Source organism: Nicotiana sylvestris, chromosome 1 (assembly GCF_000393655.2).
Source record: "Nicotiana sylvestris chromosome 1, ASM39365v2, whole genome shotgun sequence".
NCBI classification, from domain to species: Eukaryota; Viridiplantae; Streptophyta; class Magnoliopsida; order Solanales; family Solanaceae; genus Nicotiana; species Nicotiana sylvestris.
Genome location: NC_091057.1, coordinates 59,779,763 through 59,803,281, shown reverse-complemented (window position 1 = coordinate 59,803,281; position 23,519 = coordinate 59,779,763).

Genomic DNA, 23,519 nt, shown 5'->3' with positions numbered 1-23,519 from the left:
CTCTAAGGGCATCCCATCATATCATCTCAGCCACTGTGTGCAAAATCGTCAACATATATTAGTTGATCAGGTGGTGGTGCGTATATAACGACGTAACCTTTTCCCATATTCCATATATATATATATATATATATATATATATATATATATATATATATATATATATTATACATATATACGCGTATATAACACCATATAGTCATGGTTCAATGTAAATGAATGCAATGCATGACAAGTACGTCAATAAAATCTTTCGGAGTGTTATAAGACCATTATGCCTTTGATTAATATCATGAAATAAATATTATCAACTATTTTCTGAGACCCATGAATAGATGATAGAATAATAAGACTTATGGAAAAACAAGAATATACGCATCTCTAGCATTTATACGAATAGAGTAATTTATGGAAGTTGTGCATTTGCTTGTTTTGTTTATATCGTATAGATCTTGCCAAAAAGAAAGAAGGGATAGCCTTAAAATGCTTGAGTCGATTCTCTTGACAATCCATTAACACACGTTAATTGCTATAAAATACGGAACAAGTTGTATGAAAAGTTTGAAGCAATCACGTTGCTACGCAAATAAAATCTTGGCCGAAACCTTTTCTTAAGAATTTAGCAACAACGTTTCTATTTAGAAAGTGAATTAACGTTGCTATGTTCCTTGGATGAGAAAGTAATTGAAATTGTAGCGTTTCTATGAGCTTGGCTGAAACTTTCTTTCCTTAGATGAATATATAACTAATGACTCATCTTCCTAAGACTTAAAATGGATCTTTATCCTTAAAGGAATAATGTCACTCGTGTTACAAGACTTGCCTACATCTCTTAATCTTGCCACCTATATTAATGACTTAAGAGTCATCTTAGATTAAAAGGGGGGCTGCCACGTTCTTTGCTTATCTTAACGATTTAATTAATTATTATTATCTTATTTAACTAATTAATTCCCCATTAACCAATAATCAATTAATTACTCACATAATTAAGAATTATCTTAAATTACTTAATATACTACTCACTTTTAATATATTTTACGTACCCTGGTATCGTGGTCATGGGGTACCTTATATAGCACTATTCCATAAATATCGGGTATTATGGATTGGATCATATTTTATCCCAAATCGACAACATTCAACGAAACTCATTTTTTAATTCGTTTACCCTTTATCCTTCACGGCACTTACTTATCGCTTGTTATAAATAGCATAAATACGTTAACTTCAAGATAATCTCATCCCCGAGTCTACGTCGATTAACTGAAGACAAAACTTTAACGTACGAAAATGCGAGATGTAACACTATCACTTGTTCATGGAAGATTAGTATTTATACTTCAGTTATGTAAATTCAAATAGATGTTGTATTCTCTTCTTACCAGCATTAAAAATTTAAATCTTAGTAGTTCATGACTTGTACTGTCAATTCTTGGGGTAGTTTTATGGATTTTCGCCATCTCAATTTATTGTTTATTCATAATCTTACATTTGAATTTTATTATTTATTATTTGATTTATCTAGCATGTTATGGTTAGGTGCCATCACGACAAGGTGAAATTTTGGGTCATGACATCCTCCAATGAGACAAAGATGATTCATTAATTAAGGTAGCTAGTGCACGTTTAAGAAGAATTTATTCAAGAAAGAGTCATCTCGGTATTTATTTTTAATTCTTTCAATATCATTATATAATATATTCAATGGTCCTCTAACTTATAAGGGCTTTTTACTATAAAAGTTACTAAACTAATTTTATTGATTTAATAATCACTAAACGTAATTATTACTATTTACTCAAAATAAATTTGGTCATTAAACCCATTATTTAATAGGAAAATTTAGTATGAATGTCAAAGCTAAAATGAAAAATGTTAATTTCCACGCCGGCAAATAGAGACAAAAGGCTTGACTTGCTAATTTGAGTTGGTGAGGATTTTACACACCAAAGAGGAGGAACAAATCAGTTGATGAACAAACAAATAATAGTCTGGGTTGTTATGTCGAAAAAGAGGCAAGCCCGGCAATAATGAACAACAAATTTAACGTGAAAAAAATTTCAAATCGAAGGTAATATGATGGGATTAAAAAGATCCCAAGAGATCCACTATATTACTAATAATAATAATAATAATAAGAGAATTACAAAGTTTTCCAAATTGTTAAACAATAAGTGTCAAATACGGAGCAACGATAGTAATAAGAGCAACAATAAATCATTCAAAAAAAAGAAGAGAAATCACCTAAAATAGAGCTACAGTTCATGGTTGAAATCTAAATCTACAAGCCTTAAAATCCAGTCTTCAGCATTCAAATCTAAGAACTGAATATTTAGAATACTCTGCTAAAAAATCATATCGATTCAACGGTGAAGAAAGTGAAAAATGCAATTTGAAGAAGGCTGATACGCGCAAAAGTTTATGAAGCAAAGGAACAAGGTTCTCCTTTTCTATCAAAGTGGCCTCTCTCTCAAACCTCTCGTATGTGCTAAAGTCTTTCAAAAACTAATAAGAATTAGCATGAAATAATTCTCTACGGGTTGCTCTATTTATAAGCGACAGATGATGCTTTCTCTTAAAGCTAAAATCAATTTTAAATAGAATGAAAACCAATTTCAAATAGGAATCCAAACCCGAAGAAAATAGGATTAGGATGTTGGGACTTTGGCTGAACAATGAGCAATGACCCAACAAAGTCTCCCTCCAGCAAAGGGCCAAATATATCTTAGAGTAGATGAATTATTGACAAGCTTCATGCCTGCAAAATTTTAGCAAACCTCATGCTTATCTACATGCTTAACTACAAAACCCTCAGGCTCCTCCATATGAATCTCCGAGTAGTCTTTATATCTATTCTCTCAACCTCTAAATTTGCTGCTAAGCCTAGAACAACGCAAATAAAAGATATCTTCCATAAAAAGGGAATTTTTTTAATCGAAGTCAATTCCTTTTTTCTGGCCAAAATCTTTAATCATTAACCTCACATTGTATCTAAGCGTAGAGGTATGTTGATCTTATTTTTCTGTGAATATCTATTTTTTTAATAAAGTTCTCTTACCTTTGGGCAATTATAATAACTCATATGTACCATTCTTATTGAGCAACTTCATCTCATCTTCCATGACTTCTATCTATTGGTTTTTATGAGTATCTTGCATGACTTTTATTATAACTCTCGGGTTCTCCTATGTCAGTAAAAACTACATATTCATTAGGGGGAAAAAGTGTAAATGTTTTTCTTCTCCCATGTAAATCTTATAAAAGGGGTTTCAAGAGCATCCGAAGTAGTTACCTGAGAAAGAATAGGTTGTTTAGCAACCACAACATCAACTGGAGCATCCATAACATCTATATTCTGATGATAATTTTAATCTTGATAACTATCTTCATTATATTATCTTGGGCTCCTTTATGGGCAATAGATGCATTAGTAATAGGAACTGGATTAATATCAACTAAGATCTTATTACTCTGAAAATATTTCTTCTTAGTTTTGTCAATATATTCAATTGTTTGTTCTTCAAAGAAAATTGCATCACGACTTCTAGTAAGTTTCTTATCAACTGAATCGTAGAAGTGATACCCAAACTTATCTTGATCATAACAGATGAAGATGCACTACTTTGTTTTGACATCCAACTTTGATCTCTCATCTTTAAAAAACATGCACACAAGTCTTACACCAAAAAATTCTCAAGTGATCAAACGAAAATTCTTTGAAAAACCAAACCCTATTTGGAACATACTGTCACGACCCAAAATTCCAACTATAAGGTCATGATGACGCCTAACATATGCTTGCTAGGCAAACCAACATTAGTACAACGACAAAAGGTTTAACAACTAAAGTTGCATTAATTATAATAAAGGGTGAAATAACATAAATGTATAATAGATGCACAACCATCGTTGTCTAAGACTATTCCCAGAATCTGGTGTCACAAGTACATGAGGCTAAATACAAGTCTAAAATAAAAAATAGAATACTATTTGATACAATAAATAATTGAAAATATAGAAAGGGGACTCCAGGGTGCAAATGCCGATGTAACGACCCGACCAGTCGTTTTGAGCAATTGTATTTTGCTCAGTTGTTTGAGGGAATGAATATATCTGTATGATGTATTATGACTTATGTTAATAATCAGTTTTAGTTTTCAGGTTATCCGTAATTTGATTTAGGAGAATGATTCTCAGCTAGAAGCTTTAAGTTTGAAAGGTTTGACCAAGTGTTGATTTTTTAGTATTCAATCTCGGATGTGAATTTCGATTGTTCCGCCAGCTCCGGTAGGTGATTTTGTACATAGAAGTGCGTCCGGAATGTAGTTTAGAGGTCAGTGGTAGAATTAGACATGAATTGGCCAAATTAGAAATTTGGTGATTCCCGGGCGACAGTGGAAAATTGGATATCAGAGTTGGAATAGAATTCTGAGAGTTGGAGCAGGTTCGTAGTGTCATTTGCGACGTGTGTGTAAAATTGAGGTTATTCGGAAGAGGTTTGATATGTTTCGGCGTCTTTTGCGGAACATGGAAGTTTAGAAGTTCTTAGGCTTGAATCCGAGGTTAATTTAGTATTTTGATGTTGTTTTGAGAGTTCCGAGGGTTCAACTGAGTTCATATATTGATATATAACTTGTTGGTGCATTTGGTTGAGGTTATGAGGCCTCAGGTGTGTTTCAGATGAGTTTTGGGCGAGTCCGAGCATTACCGGAACTCAGGCATGGTTCTGGTGCTTAGTTTTTGTGGACGGCGGCAAAATTTCGCTGAGGGCGGAGGTGGGGACATGGACCGCATAAATTTGGCCACGCAGGCGCTCTAGGGAGGATCTGTAGATTCACTGGTCCGACTTCGGAAGCCTATATCTTTTGATATACAAGGAATTATGAGATAATTCAAAAACGAGAGTTGTAGCCCTTCGTGTATAGTTTACAGAAAGCTAAAGAATTCATCATTTTGAAATCTATAGAGAACGTTATTGCTAAAATAATAAAGCCAATTACTGCAACCACCAGAAGCACGGACAACGCTACTTTTTTGCGACCGCAAGGGTTGGATTTTCGCGGCCGCGCCTGCATTTTTGCGGTCAGCGTAGTGGAGATAAAGAGTGCACTATATAAATGGGATGTAGGGCATTATTTCACATTTTGGACCGAGGGAGTTCGGTTTGTGGCAATTGTTTGAGGGTTTTTTCAAGAAATTCATCGAGGTAAGTGATTCTAACTCGGATTTGGTTAATATATATGAATATATAACTGATTTCATCATTTGATTAGCACTTTGAGGTGGAAATATGGGGAAAATTGTGGAAATTTCATAAAATGAATTTTTGAGATTTGAATGTTGATTTGGAGTCAAATTTGGGTGAAACTAGTATGGTTAGTCTCTTAATCGAATGGGTTGTCCGATTTTGTGGTTTTGGTCAAGTTTTGAGACATGGGCCTGGGGCCCGGCTTTTGAGTTGAATTTTTTACTTTTGACCTAAAGCTTAGCATTTTCTTATGGGGTTGATTCCTTTAGCTCGTGTTGATTGTATCGAATTGTTTATGGCTAGATTTGGAGCATCCGAAGTTCGATTTGGAAGGCAAAGGCATAGCGGAGTAGGAGTTTGCTTAGTCGGAGGTAAGTAACACTTTCAAACTTGATTCTGAGAGTTTGAAACCCTGAACTATGTGCTAAATGAGTGTATTGAGGTGACGCACATGCCAAGTGACGGGCGTGCATCATGAGAAATGTGGCATGGTTCATTCCATGGCACCGCTTAGTAACTCTTTCTTGCTGATATCCTTGTTTCTATCATGTGATTAAGTAAATGCGATGTATATCATGCTAGCCATCCTGTTAGGGCTTCACGCCGATACTGTTGAGACTCGAGTGGTTGTTTCTTGCTGCCATCTCATTAGATTCATTGATATTATGTACTCAGTCTTATTCATGCATATCATATCATACCTCAGTCTCAGTTGTTGTTATTTGGCACATAATATCATTTTTTCGGGCTAGTTTCATGGAATTGTGAGCCCGTATGTATGATACTAGATAGTGATGACTGAGTGAGATCGAGAGCCTAATAATGAGTGACAGTTATGGGACCGGGTTGCATGCCGCAATAGTTATGTTGATGATTATGATAGCACTTGGGTTGTAGGAGCCCCTTCGGAGTCTGTAACACACCCAAGTGAGTGCGAATGATATTATTAAGGGATGGATTTCCCTGGACATGGATTTTTCCGAAGTATTGATATATAGAGAAGGATTTCTCCACAGGGATGGACTTCCCTTTTTCCTCGGTACCGAGTGACATCTAGTCATTGTTGAGTATGTTCCGGGATGGATTTCCCTGGGCCGGATGGCCATACGCGGTACCAGGTGGTTAAGTGTGTATACATATATTCGTGGAGATGAATTTCTCCTCAAGTTTGGATTACCCTTGTTCCTCGGTACTGGATAACTTGCTGGCAGCATTATATATGTTCTGGGATGGATTTCCCTGGGCCGGATGGTCATATGGAGTACCGAGTGGTTGAGCACTTGAGAATGGGAGCACATGGTATATTTCACACATTTTGTGCATTGGTACGCCGAGTTAGCTGAGCCTTATATTTATATTATTCGGATCTGTATTTATTCCATTATTGAACTATATTCCTGAAAGAAAAGCATGCCTACTTTACTGTACCGCTTATTTCTATTCTCTGTTGAGGTTACGTTCATCACTACCTATCATTCCATAAGTTGGACTTGTTATATACTGAGTTGGTGTACTCACGTTACCCCCTGCACCTTGTGTGCAGAGCCAGGTGCTTTCGGTCCAGTGGCAGCCATTGATCAGGTTGCAGGCTTGGGAGATTATTGAGATATCTGCATGGCGTTCGCAGATCTTGACCCTCCTTCTCTATTGTAGTTGTGTTTTCAGTTATAATCAGTAAACATTTTAGTAGACTATGTTATTTCTCTAGACGCTCATGTACTTCGTGACACCATGGATTTGGTCTAGTTGTATCGTATTATGAATTTTGCTCTTTGTTTTTAAATAGTTTATTTAAACACTAAAAGTGTTATCTACAAATGTCTTAAATATTAGTATTGTGGTTTGGATTACGTTGAGTTGAGGCTAGCCTAGTTCCACGATAGGCGCCATAACGACGGGTTGAGTTTGGGTCATGACAAGTTGGTATCAGAGCCTAGGTTACATGGGTCTCACGAGTCATTAGCGGATTTAGTAGAGTCTTGTGGATCGGTACGGAGACTTCTGTATTTACCTTCGAGAGGCTGCAGAACCTTTAGAAAAACCTCACATTCTTGAATTTTTATCGTGCGACATTGATTCAGCTTGAAGCTTAATTCTTTGAATTCCTTCCATGAATTCATGTGCACACATGAGCGCTCGGTACCAGCAGTGCATCGACGGCTTGTGAGTTCCATGGTTGAGGTGATAGATATGATTATGGCATGTTGATGATGGGTTGGTCTGGAGGACTTGAAGCCGGGTTTTGTCTGTTGCTTGAGTACTAAGATTTCGATTATGTGAGCACGTGCATTTGGGACATATATGCCCGCTTGTGTCCTTATTTGTTGGATATGTGATTGGATGACTATGGGGTGAGTATGATTTGATTGTGAGATGTGTTCAGATTATTCGAATGTGACAAGAAGAGTTTGCTGGAGATGTAGCAAGGACTATAGGGTGTTTGACTTCCGTCTTAAGTTGGCGTATGGTCTCGAGCTATGGGTGTGTTGAAGAATCTCACGTGAAGTTTAGTTGTAAAGTGGAGTAAATCTTCACGTTGTGCTATGAGTTTAGACTCAGGGGAGATTAAGTAATTGCGTAATAGTTATGATTATGGAAGAATATAGAGAGATACCAGTTTGAGGCTAATAAGTGGGTTATCTCATGCGGGGTGTGTCGAGGTTTGCGTGATCCTGATTTTGTTTGTTGAGAGTCCTCTTTTACTAGTGAATCATATGTAGTACCATTTGAGTTTGGATCGCTTATGAGAATGGGCTTGTCTGTTACGATGGTGAATGTGATATTTGCAAATTATTTGAGGTATTAGATGGGTTGTGTGCATGAGCTTACGACGGATTTAGCTGAATCTCACTATGACACTATGGCAGTAATAGAGTATGGGCATCATGAGATTTGTGCATTTTGGTCTATGGCTTTGAGCCAAGTGGGGGAGTCTACTATTGATCAGTTGATTGCATGGTTATGTGTTGTATTGGTTTCAGTTTGAGGTATACTTGTGAATCAGTTGTCGCTTACGAAAGTTGAGGTCAAGGATGACTCGAGTAAGGGAATTCTAGATAAAAGTCGTATTTCACTCTATGAGCATGTGAGAGTCATGGAATAATTAAGTGGCTAGTAGTGGAGGATGTAGTGTGCGTGGATTAGAAAATTACTCGATTACTTACAAGTCTGGAATATTCCTAGGGTGTTGGTGCGCTAATGGAACACAGTCGTTCGGTTTATTTGATCAGTTAAATGAGACTTGAGTAGAGTGGATGACTCTTGAGAATGGTTCTAATGGATTCAAGATATATAGGTAACAATCGGGGATCTTCAGGATGTGTAATTGGCTAGAAATTGAGGTTTACATTGTATGGTGTCAAGACTTGTGGCATTTATATATCATTATGGATTCTACATATCAGTATCAAGAGGGTGAAGGTGATGGCTTTAGATTCACAGGAAGTCTCTTCATGGTAACTATTTTGAATGTGGTACTTTTGGGAATATTTAAGAGAGTATTCAAAGGCTTATGAGCCTAGGGCGGTGCGGCTTTATGTTAGGGTCTCGTGTGGTGAGTCGGGGTTGAGTATTGTGGTGTTGTGGTGAGAAGAAGTATCAATTTGAAGGTAATTCAAAAGGGGCTCGGATAGATAGGACATCTTGGTAGTAGGTTGGATCGGCATGATATAGGTATGATTAGTCCTTTGGATGCTTGTGATGTAATGAGTTTCTATAGGTGTTTCATGGCAATGCTCTTGGGTTTTGATGGCTTGCGTAGCTTGGTTGAGTTAGAAGGATTCAGTCCTGATGGCTGGTTTTGTGCCAATGGGGTTCAAAGAGTTCTTGATGATTTATACCACGGTTAGAGATGTGTATTTTCTACTGGAGTGAGGAGCATGTGATCTATAGTGATTTTCTCCTAGATGGGATCAAATGGAATGTTCTTGGTTAGTTGAGTATGTAGTTTCTTGTGACTCGGAGTGGATTATGAAGTTCTCACATTTATCATAGGATGGCATGATATATGCGGTATGTTGTGTAGGATTGAGATTTGCATGTGTAAGGTCACAGTTCAGTTCTCAAATGAAGGTCGTAAATTCTTAGGCAGCAGGGACAGTTTCAGATGACTAGGTAAATGATATTACTAATTGATATGGTTTGATGAGAGTATACATTCAGAAAGGAGCGAAGTGTTTGAGTTATGGATATTTCATTGGTATTGTGGTACCCTCTTATTTGATCGATTGCTAGAGTTCAGATTTTGCCTTGTGGCACAAAAAAAAATTTCAGAAGTATTCCTCATGGGATGACCGTGTAACTGGAGAAGTGTGGACATTCAAGAGGTGGAGTTGAGACCAAAGATGGTGATACATGTGTTCTATGGATTTGGAGACTGAGAGTTTTTGTGAGTAGATTGTTTCATGGCTGTGGATTGTGAAAATGTAGCTTAGGTTAGTCAGGGGATAGTGTGTGTTGTGATTTAGTCACTGTGGACTTTTGGAGGTTATTTAACTATTGTGGGTGGCCAAAGTTGATTTGGGGTTCATTGGTAGCCCAATATGGATGTGTGTTCTGCACCAGGTCAGATTTGTTGACTCCAAACTACTATTGTTGAGGGATGTGCCATTCGATTGTTGTTGAGATTATTTGTGTTCTGGAGTGATCTATGAGTTACTCTTCTATGTTATGAGGAGTTGTGATTCATTGGTTATATGCATAGATGGTGCAGTTCAATTTGAGCTTTATTGGGGAATTTGAGAGAGATGACTATTTGGGTATAGCATGATTGATTGCGCGTTGACTATGTTCTTTCCGGATTGTGGTATTGGGTTATTTGCTCTGTAGTTATGGTAATGCACTTTGAGCACTAGATATCGAATTTTGCATGGTTGTGCGCGGCAAAATCAGAGAACTTAATTTCTCGCTATCAAGTTATTTCGAAAGAATGCCTCAAGACCCCGAGGACGGGAAGCCATGGACGAGTCCCCTCCCTTGGGGCTCGTCGAGGCCCAACTCAAAGAAGATGGAAATCGAAGCCAGTACAAAGGGAGAAGCTCCCAAGGCATGAGGCTAAGTCTGATAAAGCCGGCCTATCTAGAGCCTACGCCGAAGCGTCGCATCTAGCCGTCCCATCTCCATACTTAAATAATTAATGCATGTTGTACTATACCCGAGTTCCCCTCCTATATAAAGGGAACTCGCACTATCTTGTAAAGGGCTGATGTGGCTCCAACTATTCTCTCCAAGTGCAATAATATCTCTCTCTCTTCTTTCTAACTTGCTCGTCCTCACTGGCTCGAGGCCACTTTAGCATTTATCGCTTTCTTATTTTTTCTTCATTATATTGCTTGGTATTGGACATAAAGAGCCTTGTTTAATCATATCCTTAACTATTATCCCATTTCCGACTGCCCCCGATAGCCCGAGTTTGACCCAGGCGTCGACCCCGAGGCCCCTCATTGACCGATCCTACACTCGGGCAAAAAGTTCCTCGATTCATTCAACTCCTCGTTTTAGCCTGTATCCCCTTGGTAAATCAAACCGGGGCAGTAAGCCTTTAGATTTGGTTATCGTCCCGTTTTTAGCTTGCATTTCATCGTTAAACTTCGTATTCTTAGCAACAACTGCTCTAAACAACTAGCTCGAGAATAGATCACGTATTTTTAGAATCACATTTACAAATTTAATTGTTGTTACCATTTTTATGGTAAACATTTTGGCACACACCGTGGAGCTAAAAATAATAGTGATTATTTTCTTACTGGTTTCATTGCACAAACGCGAGTTATCTTTCACACTTTTTCTTGTCCAAAGATCTCTTGATTTCATGTCAAAATGTCTAGCTTGGTAATATAGTTGAGAACAACTACCTCGAAAATCACGGCGAAAATGGTGTGGTTGTTCTAGTGGTTGGCACGACGCCGCAGAACCCCGATAACGCATCTGGGCTGATTCCAGCGGATACGGGTTCGCAAGGCGCGCAGCAGGTCGGCGTAGCCTCGCACACCGATGGGAGCATACAACATATCGACCGATAGGAATCCCAACAAACCCCGACTCGGGAAATACATAAAGTTAGTCTTTACGATATTTTTAAAATGTTGCAGGCACAATAGTTGGTCATCGCTCAGTTGCAAAGCCATCCAAAGACTCCCATCACAGTAGCGCCAGAAACAGCTCCCCGTGCCGAACGAGCACCCGAGAGATCAAGCAACAACTGATCGGTAACAGACCTTGCCATAGCGAAGATGCTTGGGGATCTCTCCAAGAGGATTGAGTCTTGTTTGTGGAAGTTCATGCAACAGTCGTCCCCCGAGGAAGCGGTTCCAGAACACGTTTCACAGAAGTTCGAAATGCCAGAATTCCCTAAGTATGACAGGACCTCGGATCTCGACGAGCGCACTGCCTCTTACACGTGCGCGGGAAAAGGCAGCGACCTTCAAAATGATGAGTTCGAGCTCGTGTCGTTGAAAAAGTTCGGGGAAACACTCTCAAAATGAGCCATGATGTGGCGCCATAGACTAGCACCTAACCTCACAAACTCGCTTACCATACCAGCAGATTCCTCCGCAGAGGCACACGCTGATGCCATTAAAGCAGTAACGGGAGAGCCCAACACATCCGAGGCTGAACAAAGGGAGAAAGAGGCGCCATAGGAAGTCACGCCTCATTCCCTGATGGAATGAACGAGATCGCCCCCGGTTTCGGATGACTGGGCAACACAAGCCTTCGCTCGAAGCCTAATCAAACCATGCTCGATGACTTCAGGGCATTTCAAACGAAGCTTGATCAGATACCCAGCCTAGATCTGGTCGGATGCCCGTACCCGGCATCAGCCACGAATCAGTGGATGACCATCTAGGACCCTCCTCGGGCTCGGTATACCCAAGCAGGCTCCCAGCAATGAAACTAATGCCAAACAGATAGAGGTACCGTCCATGCGGCACAGATAGGAGGAACTCCCCAAGATGCAATCCACCTCACAACGAGCGGGAAATGGCTCGAGGGAAACATCCCCGAGGAGTCTTCAATAGAGCCAGATTCGACGAGGAATGACCGGAAGGGGCACCTCGCCCGTCAGAATATGATCTCAGCATTGCTATACTGAACATCGTGATCACCATAAGCGAAACCAGGGACGCCAAATAGCTCAGACCTATTCGACCAAATCGCTCTCGAGGAAACCACCACCTGGCGCGGGAACCGCATGGCGCGCACGACCACGGGGTCCAAAATGGCCACTAGCTCAGTAGGAAAACAACTGTGCTACTCAATAAAAATTGCCACCGATCACTATCGAGCGATCAGGATCGGATTCAGCCCCAAGGGAGGAAGGCAACCAGGAAAAACGAAGCAAAGGAGCCGCGATATATTACCACGATAGTGGAAAAGTGACAGCACCCTCCAAGGACTCATAAAAATGGAAAGTAAGAATGCTCGCTACGATGAAAAGACGACTCCAAGAATATGTTCTAGAGGATAGCATTACATCCGGGAAAAAAGGCATTGAGACTTCGCCTCGGCCTCACACTAACGCATTGGTAACCCTCTCCCTCATTTGATCTATTTCAAATAAAACATGTGCTCTAGAATTCAGGTGGTTCGATCAACACATCAATATTGTCGGGCCGAGGTTAATAGTGCAGCTCGAACCGCCGGGCAAAACATGACCACCTCTCGATACAGCCCGTCTAAGCTCGGACTAGAATGTCGAGTTTTATACCGTCAAAGAAGGCACAAGGCACGGATGTCTTGTTCAGATGGCCACGGGCACACCGCCCAGAGACAGCACCAACCCCACTTCACTAAAAGAATGAAATCACACGCAATGAGCGGAAATTCCTAACCATATCACGCATCGCCGACATCAATACCTCTACCCTCAAAAGGATCAAATGGTAAGCAAACCACATCTTCAGCCAAGCCTGATTAAACACAGCAGAGGGCTGTATTAGGGCTCACACCACAAAATGGCAGAAACATACCAAATCTCGAAACGTCGCCTACACATCCTGAGGTAAGGAAGAACTGCTCCACTCCTTTGATATTTTTTCACAAAACTGTATGCAAACAATCGGACATGGCATTCGGAAGTTCTAACTCCACCTAGAGATCCCAAGGCCTTAACAGGACCCGCCGCGCTTTTTTCCCCCGGTTGGGCTTCCGCCCCGAAGAAGGTCTCAACAGCAAGGTTATTAGCGGAGCAACGTACCCCCAGAGGAGGATACGACAAGTTCACAGGACTTTTTCTGCAGTCAAACGACGAATGATGATCTTCTTTTAAGGGCACCATCCCCTCGAAAGGACCGAGGAATGGCGGACTGAGTTTTAATAGGGAGTTATGTACCGGATCAAATGATTCAAGAAGCCGTGCCCGCGCGGGCCTAACTCACAATAATGAAACGATGTGTGTTTACGACAAGCAATAAAAGAATATCTTTTCAGCAATCTCATACGCCAAACAAGGAAATCTCAGTATACTCCCTGTAGGGACCCCTCCACCGAATGCATTCCGAAATACTTGGAGAGTTAGCGTTAACAATTTGGCACTCGCACGACCCCAGGGTCGAAACTCCGGTCTCATAAAGCCCCAGCAAGGGAACTCCGAGCACACGAAAAGCGGCCTTCGAGCCTAAACAAACTCGATGACTCGGAGACTGTCATTAATCGCCATGTACTGGAAAACTCGAAACTGTAAGACCTCGAGCGGGCAGACTAGGCGTAACCAAATCTATTCTACATTACAACAAAAACTGGAAGACCTCAACAGGCATGAAAAACTGTAAGACCTCAACAGGCATGACAAACTGTAAGACCTTAACAGGCATGACAAACTGTAAGACCTTAACAGGCATGAAACTCAAAATCCCAAAGTTTAGGCTATACGTCACATTTGTAAGAATCCCGAAAGGGCATACCCTCGGTGTGGATGCCTAAATTATCACTCGGGATCAAAAATGGCTCCGGCTAAACACATATGACTACGGTCAAAATGGCTGATACAACCAAATTAACGCGACTCGGGGATGCCCGACCATCGCTAAAAAAATCGCAGGCCATTACTTCGAATATACTTCAGAAAGAACCGGTTAAAACAGGCTTCCCTCAATAGGCAAAAACGAGCTTCGACCATGTCAGCTCCAAATCACACGGCTTCGACCTACTCAGCCTACGAGCTATGAACCTTCCAAGGTGCTCAAACATCGCCGATAACAACTTGAAATCGAGGTTTTTCCGGAACCGATGATGGGTCAAGAAAAATTATTTCAAAAGACCATAACAAGTGAAAAAAAAGCGTACAAAAAGCCCACAGGCAAAAGTGTAAGAGCCATTATCGCCAGCCAAACGAGCCTCTGGGCCGCACACTAAAAAGGTCTCAACAACTAAACAGCGTAAGGGCCACTGTCACCAGCTCAAAAATTGAAAACTTGAGGATTAAAATGAGCTCGAGTTGCAACCCGATTCGGATAGCGGATCCAAAATAGTTAACTGCAATATGCCTAAGGGCCCGGCAAAAATGCCACTATCGCCAGCCAAATGAGCCTCCGGGCCACGCACCTATGAGTTCACCTTGACCCGAAGCACAAAAGGCCATCGTTATCCGCCCATGCAGGCAGGAAAGAACTTAAGGGTAAACTAAGGCTTGAATCGCAATACGACTCGGAGACTGGACCCAAAACAGTTGAAATAGCAAATGCCCAAGGGTAAGAAATAAAAGCAACCACTATCCGCCTGCACAGGCACAGAAGATTGAAGGTCAGGCAAGCTCGAGTCAAGGCCTGACTCGGCGACTAAGCCTAAATAGATGGGTAAAGCATGGAGGCCCAAACGCCTGCTCACGTCGAAGATCGCACTTAAAAGCCTCAAGGCCTGCCTGATCAGTTCCGGACCTACGAGGATCCCGCCAAACACTGAAACCAGCCCGCTTGGTCAAAAGTAATACAGAAAGAGATGCAGAAGAAATAAAGCTTCGAGTTTCCTCTTATCTTGCATACGCAAAAAGCCTCACTCTCCATCTACAAACATGTTTTACAAGTATCGAATACAAAGCGGAAAAATAGCAAAATATACACTCCGCTCCAAAAGGCTACAACCTATCAGATTCGCTCGCCGCGATGTCAGAAAGAAGTAACAAAGCATCATGCTCATCCGCCCTTGCTCGAGCCAATTCCTCAGAGAGAACAAGGCCCCTTGCGTCGATCTCCTCGAGTACTTCTCCCGGTCGAGGGCCCGCTTCAGCTTGGCTTGGGCATCAGTAGCGTCCTTTATATGAATCACCATCTCCTGATCAGCCTTGGTTCGGCTTAATGCCGCTTCAGCCCGGGCATCGATTATCTCAGCCCTGATCTTCGAGAGATCAGACTCGAGTTTCCCGATCATATCCGCTTAAACTATAGTGTTGTCACGAGCCAAGCGGAGTTGGGCCTCAAAGGCAGGAACCTTGGCAAAGCGCCCCTCTCGTCTAAAGCTTGAGCTTGCATCTGAGCCCTTAGCCCGCCACAAGCATTCCTGACACGGTCGATATCGCCTTTAAGGTACTCCAAGGTCTCCGTCTTTTTTTGCAGCTAATATAGAAGAAAAGGTTTAAACTTAAGAGCCAAAAAGAGCGAAGCGCGTACTATGAAAGGTTACCTTCATCCATCAAATAGCTCTCGTAATTCGAGCTCTGGTACGCCTCATATCGCCAATGCAGCAACTCAACCTCCTTCTCCTCTCTAAGGAGCCTAAGAGATTCAACCTCGTCTAAAATTTTGTGAAGCCTGGCTCCTTGACGGAGTAGCTCAGACCTGAGCCTATCATAGGCCTCCAAAAGGAAAACTTGATGAAGAAAGGAGGGCACGAAATATAGAAGAGTTGCGCCTAAACTCACCATGAAGTGAACACGGTGGACTTCCTCAAAGTCATAACACACTCCTGTTGATCCTGCCTCTTCGGCCCCAGGAGAACCAACCTTAGGTAAAGCATATTCACTCGGAGGAACCACCATCCGGGAATCAAACACCCCAGGAACCACAAGCTCGGACGATTCCCTCTCCTCGAAGACATAGGCTTGTTCAGCGACACTAAAAGCTCTATCACACTGCGGGCATAGATCCCGTTAATCGCCATCATCCCTCAGCTTGGGGGCCGACGACTCCTTCCCCTCTTCGGAAAGCACTACCTCATCCTAAGGAATTGACTGATACCTACAAACGGCAAGGCCAGTACAAAAGTAAGGGGAAAATGTTACCTCAAATACACGAAGGCCAAGGCAAAGGCAGCATGCGAGCGTACCTTGGTATTTTGCTCCCCATCTGATTCATAATACAGCTCGCCACCTATGCTCATCGCAGGTCGAATAGGTCGCCAACCTCCGGACCCAGCCCGGCAGGTCAAGAACTTCGCCCGACATCCATAAAGTTGCTGCAAAAGGGGAAAAACACAATTACTCAACTGATTTTTGCTATAAGTGAAATATAAAAAAGCACATGACACTCCACTCATGTGCATAATTCCATCCCTCGAAAAATGGCAAAAGCTCCACAGGGATAATGTCGGTCGTCCAAACCCGGATGAACTAACTGGCCCATTCTCGATCACCATCTTCTTCGTCATCAACAACAAAGGGCGTGGATGAATGGAACCTCAGGGTTAGCAGACCTTGGTGATGAAAGGGCCGGTACAACCTGACGAGGTGACTAAGCGTGAATTCAAGCCCAGCCCTCTCCGCAAAGGACCTCATCAACAGCACCACTCGCCAAAATGACGGATGTATCTGCACCAAACTAACCCGATACTTCAAGCAAAAATCAAGCACGACCCTATCAAGGGGGCCAATGTAAAGCCCCAGAAAATTTTGCTTAGTAATTTAAGATTTCGTGGTGCCAAGGTAGGCTAATTATTTTATCTTGCATGCAAATGAGGATTAATGATATTATGGATATCATTTGGATATGGTAATAAGTGTATAAGTCTTATTATAATTGATTTAGGGTCTAAGGAGAAGCCTAAGTCTAAGATAAGTTGGAAAATTACCAAATAGACTAAAGTTATAAATGAGTACGCACAAGACCTCACTTTGGACAAGTATATCTATATTTATATAAGGTTTTGTGTGATGCACAACAAATGAAAGGTCTTTGAGTCTAGTTTTCAACGCTTCAAACCATTTGTCATTCAAACACTTATACCAGAAGTTATGACCAAATTACCAAAAGCAGCGCAGAATTTTACACTACCGCGGTGCCCCATGCGGCGCGCCTGTGGGGAGGTACAGAGAGCATCAAAAAACGTTTTCTGAGCACTTTTTTTCACAACCACGGCACCCCATGCGGCTCCCCACGTGGTGCAGCTATACAAAATTGGTTTTTTGTTATAAAATGACCTCATTTCGTCAAATAGATGGAAGGGACCATTTCTTGAGCAAAAATCAGATACTTTACGAGAGAGAGAATGCCCTAGAGTAGGAAAGTGTTCCTCATCAATTCTTCTACAACTCTTGCTCAATTTTTGAAGGATTAACAAGGAAAACCACAGTAGGTCACACCTCCTTTTTACTGCCTACACCCCGCAAGGACGTAAAGGAGTTTGTCCAATTAAAGGACAATCGGAACGGGATTTAATTATTAATATTCAGAGTCGCCACTTGAGAGATTAATGGTGTCCCAAGTCACCGGTTGAATCCCGAACAGAGGAAATTTATGACTCTGTTAACAGTCCGCGAACCAGAAATTCGAGTAAGGAATTCTGTTAACCCGGGAGAAGGTGTTAGGCATTCCCGAGTTCCGTGGTTCTAGCACGGTCGCTTAACTGTTGTATTTGATTTTATCTGATTTTAATACATGCTAGCTCATGTGCCTTTTATTAATTTTAAACCACTTTTATTATAATTATTTTTAAAGAATTGTGACGTCATGAAAACGCGTTTCGAACCACGTCGCAATCAATGCACCCGTAGTTATCAACACATTTCGACTTCGTCGAGATTTGGATTTGAGTCGCATCAATGCGCACCCGATTTTTAAGAAGGTCATTTAATTAAAACTGCGCCTAAAGATTCTAACGTAATATTATTTTGGGGAAAAGCCGTGAAGTTCGCTAAATGGCCCTCCCAAATTCTAAGGATTCAAGTCAATTAAGTGAAGGCCATACATTCTTGCGATTTTATTTGGCACGACACCTCGAATTATTTCAAAAGATTGTACTTAACTAAAAAACAAGTTACTCATGCTCACGATCATTAACGGCCTAAGCATACTCTTAACAACCACGGGAAACACAATATCAATCTAAACTATGACTCTATCGAACAAAACTGGCATGGTAAAAACAATAATCCAAACTTAAGCCTGTTAAAAGTTAAGTTCGCATACGTTAACCTAAGGTGCCAGCCACAGTTCACATTAATGACATTTTAAACCAAATCACCATTTTGTTTTAGTCTAATTCTGAATCAACTTGACCGTAAACTATCTATGGAAACTTATATCTTAATTCCAAATTCATTACTCTATTTATTTTTAACAGCAGCACTATAACGACGGGCATAGAAATTAATTCAAAAGCAATAAAAACTCATAAGAAATGCAGATTCATTCCAATCTAACTATACCCCAATAATTAAACCCATAAAGTAGTACAAATTAAATGGAAACCCCATGTCCTAATTAAATAAGTAACAACAGAATCCTTAGTGCTTAAGACAAAGAAATCAGATTAAACTTGCAAATCGTTTTCTACCATTACCCCACGACCGACTCTTAGCAACCACAACAACCTGTTGACTGGAGCAATCCAAACAATTTTAGTGATGTGATTTCTCCAATACATGACCATATATATACAATTTGCAATAATAACCAAAGCAAAAATGGAACTAATTATAACTTGCTTCAGTTAGTATAAGAACTTAGCATGTGATTCTAGATCTAATACATCTAACAAGAATCTCATTGTGGGATTTGAACTGGAGATGAAGATTCGAATTTAATAAGAGAAAACGGACCTTTATTTCTGCATATTTTCAATGTATACAACGAAGAAAACTTCCGACACAGCGGACCAAACCGAGCTAACGATCTGAGCCTTGAACCAATACCAGAACCTCGGCGACCTCGGAACTCACCTAAGAACTTGAGCTAAACTCGGAAAACAACATCGATAAACTCCATGACAGGGAGCAACGATTTGGAGTTGAAGTTTGGTTGGTTCGATGTACCGGAGGAAACTTTTGGTTGTGAAATGAAGAATAAGAAACTGAGACGAGGAGGCGGAACTTTTGGTTGGTTTAATGGAGGCTGGGCGACGTGAAGCTGGACGATGGGTTGAAGACGAAAGCAGCGGCGTTTGGATTTTGGATGTTCGATGAAGGACGAGGCAGCAGCTACTCGTCGACCGCTAGGGATTGTCCGGAGAAGATGACTAACGGGGGGGGGTCGTTTTTGTGCTAGAGATCCATGCGCAAGGGGGTCTGTTACTTCTTCCATCTGTTAGCTCCAATGGAGAAGATAAACTCGTGGGGGAAGGGGGGTCCGTTATTTAGTTCAACAACAAGCCATGGATGGCTGCTTCAAGCAAATCATGAACGAGGGGGGTAGGGTTTTGTTTTGCACTCTACAAAGCTGCTGAACGCTGGCTGTTACATGAAGAAGAAGAGCACCACAGTCGTGAATCCGGGAAGATGATGATCAGGGGGGGGGGGTTGTTCTTTTAGAGGTAAGGTCGTTTGGGTCGCGCAGCTTTGCTGCTTTTTTAGCTTCTTCCTCCCTTTTTGTTTTTCTTATTCTTTTCTTCTTTTTTATAGTCTCGAGTTTAGGATTTTTGGGTAGGGTTTTTAGGTTAAGGGGTATGGGCCTAGGAATTATGGGCTTGACAATTGTGGGCTAGGTCCAAAACTAGGCCTAAAGATGGGTTGCTCGAGCCCCAGCTCTATTCTTTTGCCGCAAATGAGATTAAAAATACGCGCCCATTTATTAATTAGTTCTACTATTAAAATAGTTTATTAAAACAAAACTAACCATTAAAACAAATCTATTTTTTGTATTTTCAAATATTATATTAAAAATAAAAATACGATACTATTTTTATATTTTTCTTTTGGATTAAAAATGACTACAAATATTAATGAACTTATTATTATATTATTATATATATATTTTTTATATATATATATTTTGTTGTAATTTTTGTTTTCTTGTACTAAAATAAAGTAAAAGAGTCAAAATTACTTAAAATATCTATATTATGCCTAAATTAAATATTTTACGCTAATATATAAAAGATCTTGGGGAGGGTCAAAAATCACATGTCTACAGCTGCCCCTCTTTGACTGGAAACGTACAGAGTTTTCAGACAAAGACTGACTAGACAGGTTTTTGACCCGACCATTATTTGGAGAGACTAAAGCTAAGAGAGAAGGGAGTGTGACCGAGTCCCGGTATCTGAGCTGCCTACATATCCTTGGCTATAAAGGAATCAGGCCACGTGTAGTTCAAAAATGAGTGAGGTGATGGAGTATACCGAGGTGGAGAGCCGGCCGAGGTACCGTTCCGTCGAGGTTCCGGTCTGCGGTCCCTATTATTACATCAAAAATCAAAAGATGAAAAAGACTAGCTAAGCCTATCGACTACGAGTTACAAGATCCCTATCTATAAGTCTTCTGAAGCTTGATCTTGAGTCTTGAATGGTTCTTCATACAGACTTTAGATTTGAACCTTGACACTTGTTAGCTGTAGGTGCTAGCTCGTTCTTCTACAGCTTCTGGGTCAGGACCGGACATGTAGTGCTTGTGACCTCGGCCATGTCTTGAGCATCTCAAATCCTTCATCAACTTCTGAATTGCTTTCTGAATTGAATTCCCTTTTTTCCAGGTGGGTGCCTGATTGCTGAACTTGAAATTGAATGTATTCCTCTGTTATCCAGGCGAGTTCCTGATTTCCGAAACTTGAGTTGTATGCCTCTGTTCTTTAAGCGGGCTCCTGACTTCAAAAAAGACAAAGAAATCGATTGAGAACTAAAAATTTGAATTGTATCACCTCTGTTCTTCAGGCGGGCTCCTGACTACTGAACTTGAACTGAATGTCCCTGTTCTCCAGGCGGACTCCTGACTTCCGAAACTTGCAATTGAATGTATCATCTCTATTATTCAGGCGGGCTCCTGACTACTGAACTTGAACTGAATGTATTCCTCTGTTATCCAGGCGGGCTCCTGACTTCATAAAAATAAACGAACCAAGAAAACTTTCTGCCCCAGTTTGGAAACTGGGTACATGTTACTTGATATTAATAAGAATTTGCTTAAAACTTGACTTGAAATACCTCTATTATATGGGCGGGCTCCTGACTTCCGAAACTTGAATTGTATGCCTCTGTTCTTCAGGTGTGCTCCTGACTTTAAAAAGACAAAGAAATCGATTGAGAACTAAAAATTTGAATTGTATCACCTCTGTTCTTCAGGCGGGCTCCTGATTGCTTAAAATTTGAATGTATTCCTCTATTATCCAGGCGGGCTCCTGACTTCACAAAAATAGACAAAACAAAGAAAACTTTCTGCTCCAGTTTGGAAAACTGGTTGTTTGTTACCACATACTAATAAGAACCAAAACTTGAATTGTGATAAGACTCGAATGCAACTTTTTTTAAAAAAAATTTAAAGACTAAAATGTATCTTAAAATTTAGAATTTATCTTAGGTGAAAAATTCATCAGACTAAGATTTTCATCTTAGGAGAAAGATTCAACAGACTAAGATTTTTATCTCTATCTTAGGTGAAAAATTCATCAGACTAAGATTTTCATCTTAGGAGAAAGATTCAACAGACTAAGATTTATCTTTATCTTAAGTGAAAAATTCATCAGACTAAGATTGTGACTCTAGGAGATAATTCATCAGACTAGGTCCATTTTTGTGTGATCTCAGGAGGAAGATTCGTCAGACTAAGATTTTGACTCTAGGAGATAATTCATCAGACTAGGTCCTTTTTTGTGTGATCCCGACTTTCTTAATTTTCCAAATTCCAACTACCTTTCTTTTCAAATTCTGCCTTCCTTCCTTGTTCCCAAATTATGTCTTCCTCTTTTTTTTTCGACATCTGCCTTCCCCTTCTTTAAATTATGCTTTCCTTTCTTTCTCCTCAAATTCTGCCTTCCTTTCGTTTTTCCAACTTCTGCCTTTATCTTAGGTGAAAGATTCATCGGACTAAGATTTTAATCTTAGGTGAAAAATTCAACAGACTAAGATTTCTTTATCTTAGGTGAAAGATTCAACAGACTAAGATTCCTTTATCTTAGGTGAAAAATTCATCAGACTAAGATTTTCATCTAACCATTTTTCTTCAAAATTTGTTTTATCTACCCACTAACTTGAATTATCTTCTTTCAGAACCGCTTCCCTAAAAACTGGTGTTGTCCTTCTTCAAAAAACCACTTCCCTAAAAACTAGTGTTTCATTTCTCCAAAAATTACTTTTCTTAGAACTGGTTTTTGTTTCCTGAAAACTACTTCCCTCTCATTTTCTCTTTTTTTAAAAACACTTGTATTGACCCTTATGTTCTTCATATGGGTACCCGAAAAAATTTCAACATGACAGAAAATTATCTGCCCCAGTTCGGTGATCCTCCTGTAGCATATCTTCTGCCATAAATAACATTTCCATGCCCCTGTTTCAAATCAAAGAAAATTCTGTCAGTCTTAAAGTGCGGTGGTTGGTTGTGGTACTCCCGCTGGGATGGCTTTCCTTTTCTCCTTTCCGTGCTTTGCGTTCTCCGACCATCTTTGAAACTTGGCTGATAACTTCCACCCTTCTTGAGGACTATCTCTCAATTATTACTTCTAGTCTTCTTATCTGACCCCATATGTTTTCTGCGACAACGGATTCTTCTTGAAGGTCTTGCATGTTTACTGATTAACCACTATCTCCGTCATCTGTGTCACTGAAATACCCTTTTTCCCCGTTCAATTCCAATACCCTCTATCTGTTGCATTATTCCTGAACCGACATCTACCAAACTTTGTGTTTCATAAAGATCCCAAACTATGTGGATTATTACTAGCTCAGTGCTCTTGTTATTTTTCCTGACTTGTGACCCCATTTTGTGCAATTGGAAAGCTGGTGGCCAATTTTGAAGTCATTCCACACTTGCTACGACCAAAAGACTCAGAAAGGGTACATAAACAAAACAAAAGGAACAAAGTAAAGGACAAATAGAAATAGATGATTCCTAACAAGAAAACTACACAGTAGAAACCTATCGAATGTGGATACCGACTCTAAGGACCTTGACATACACATGCGACCTATTCTGTTAAGC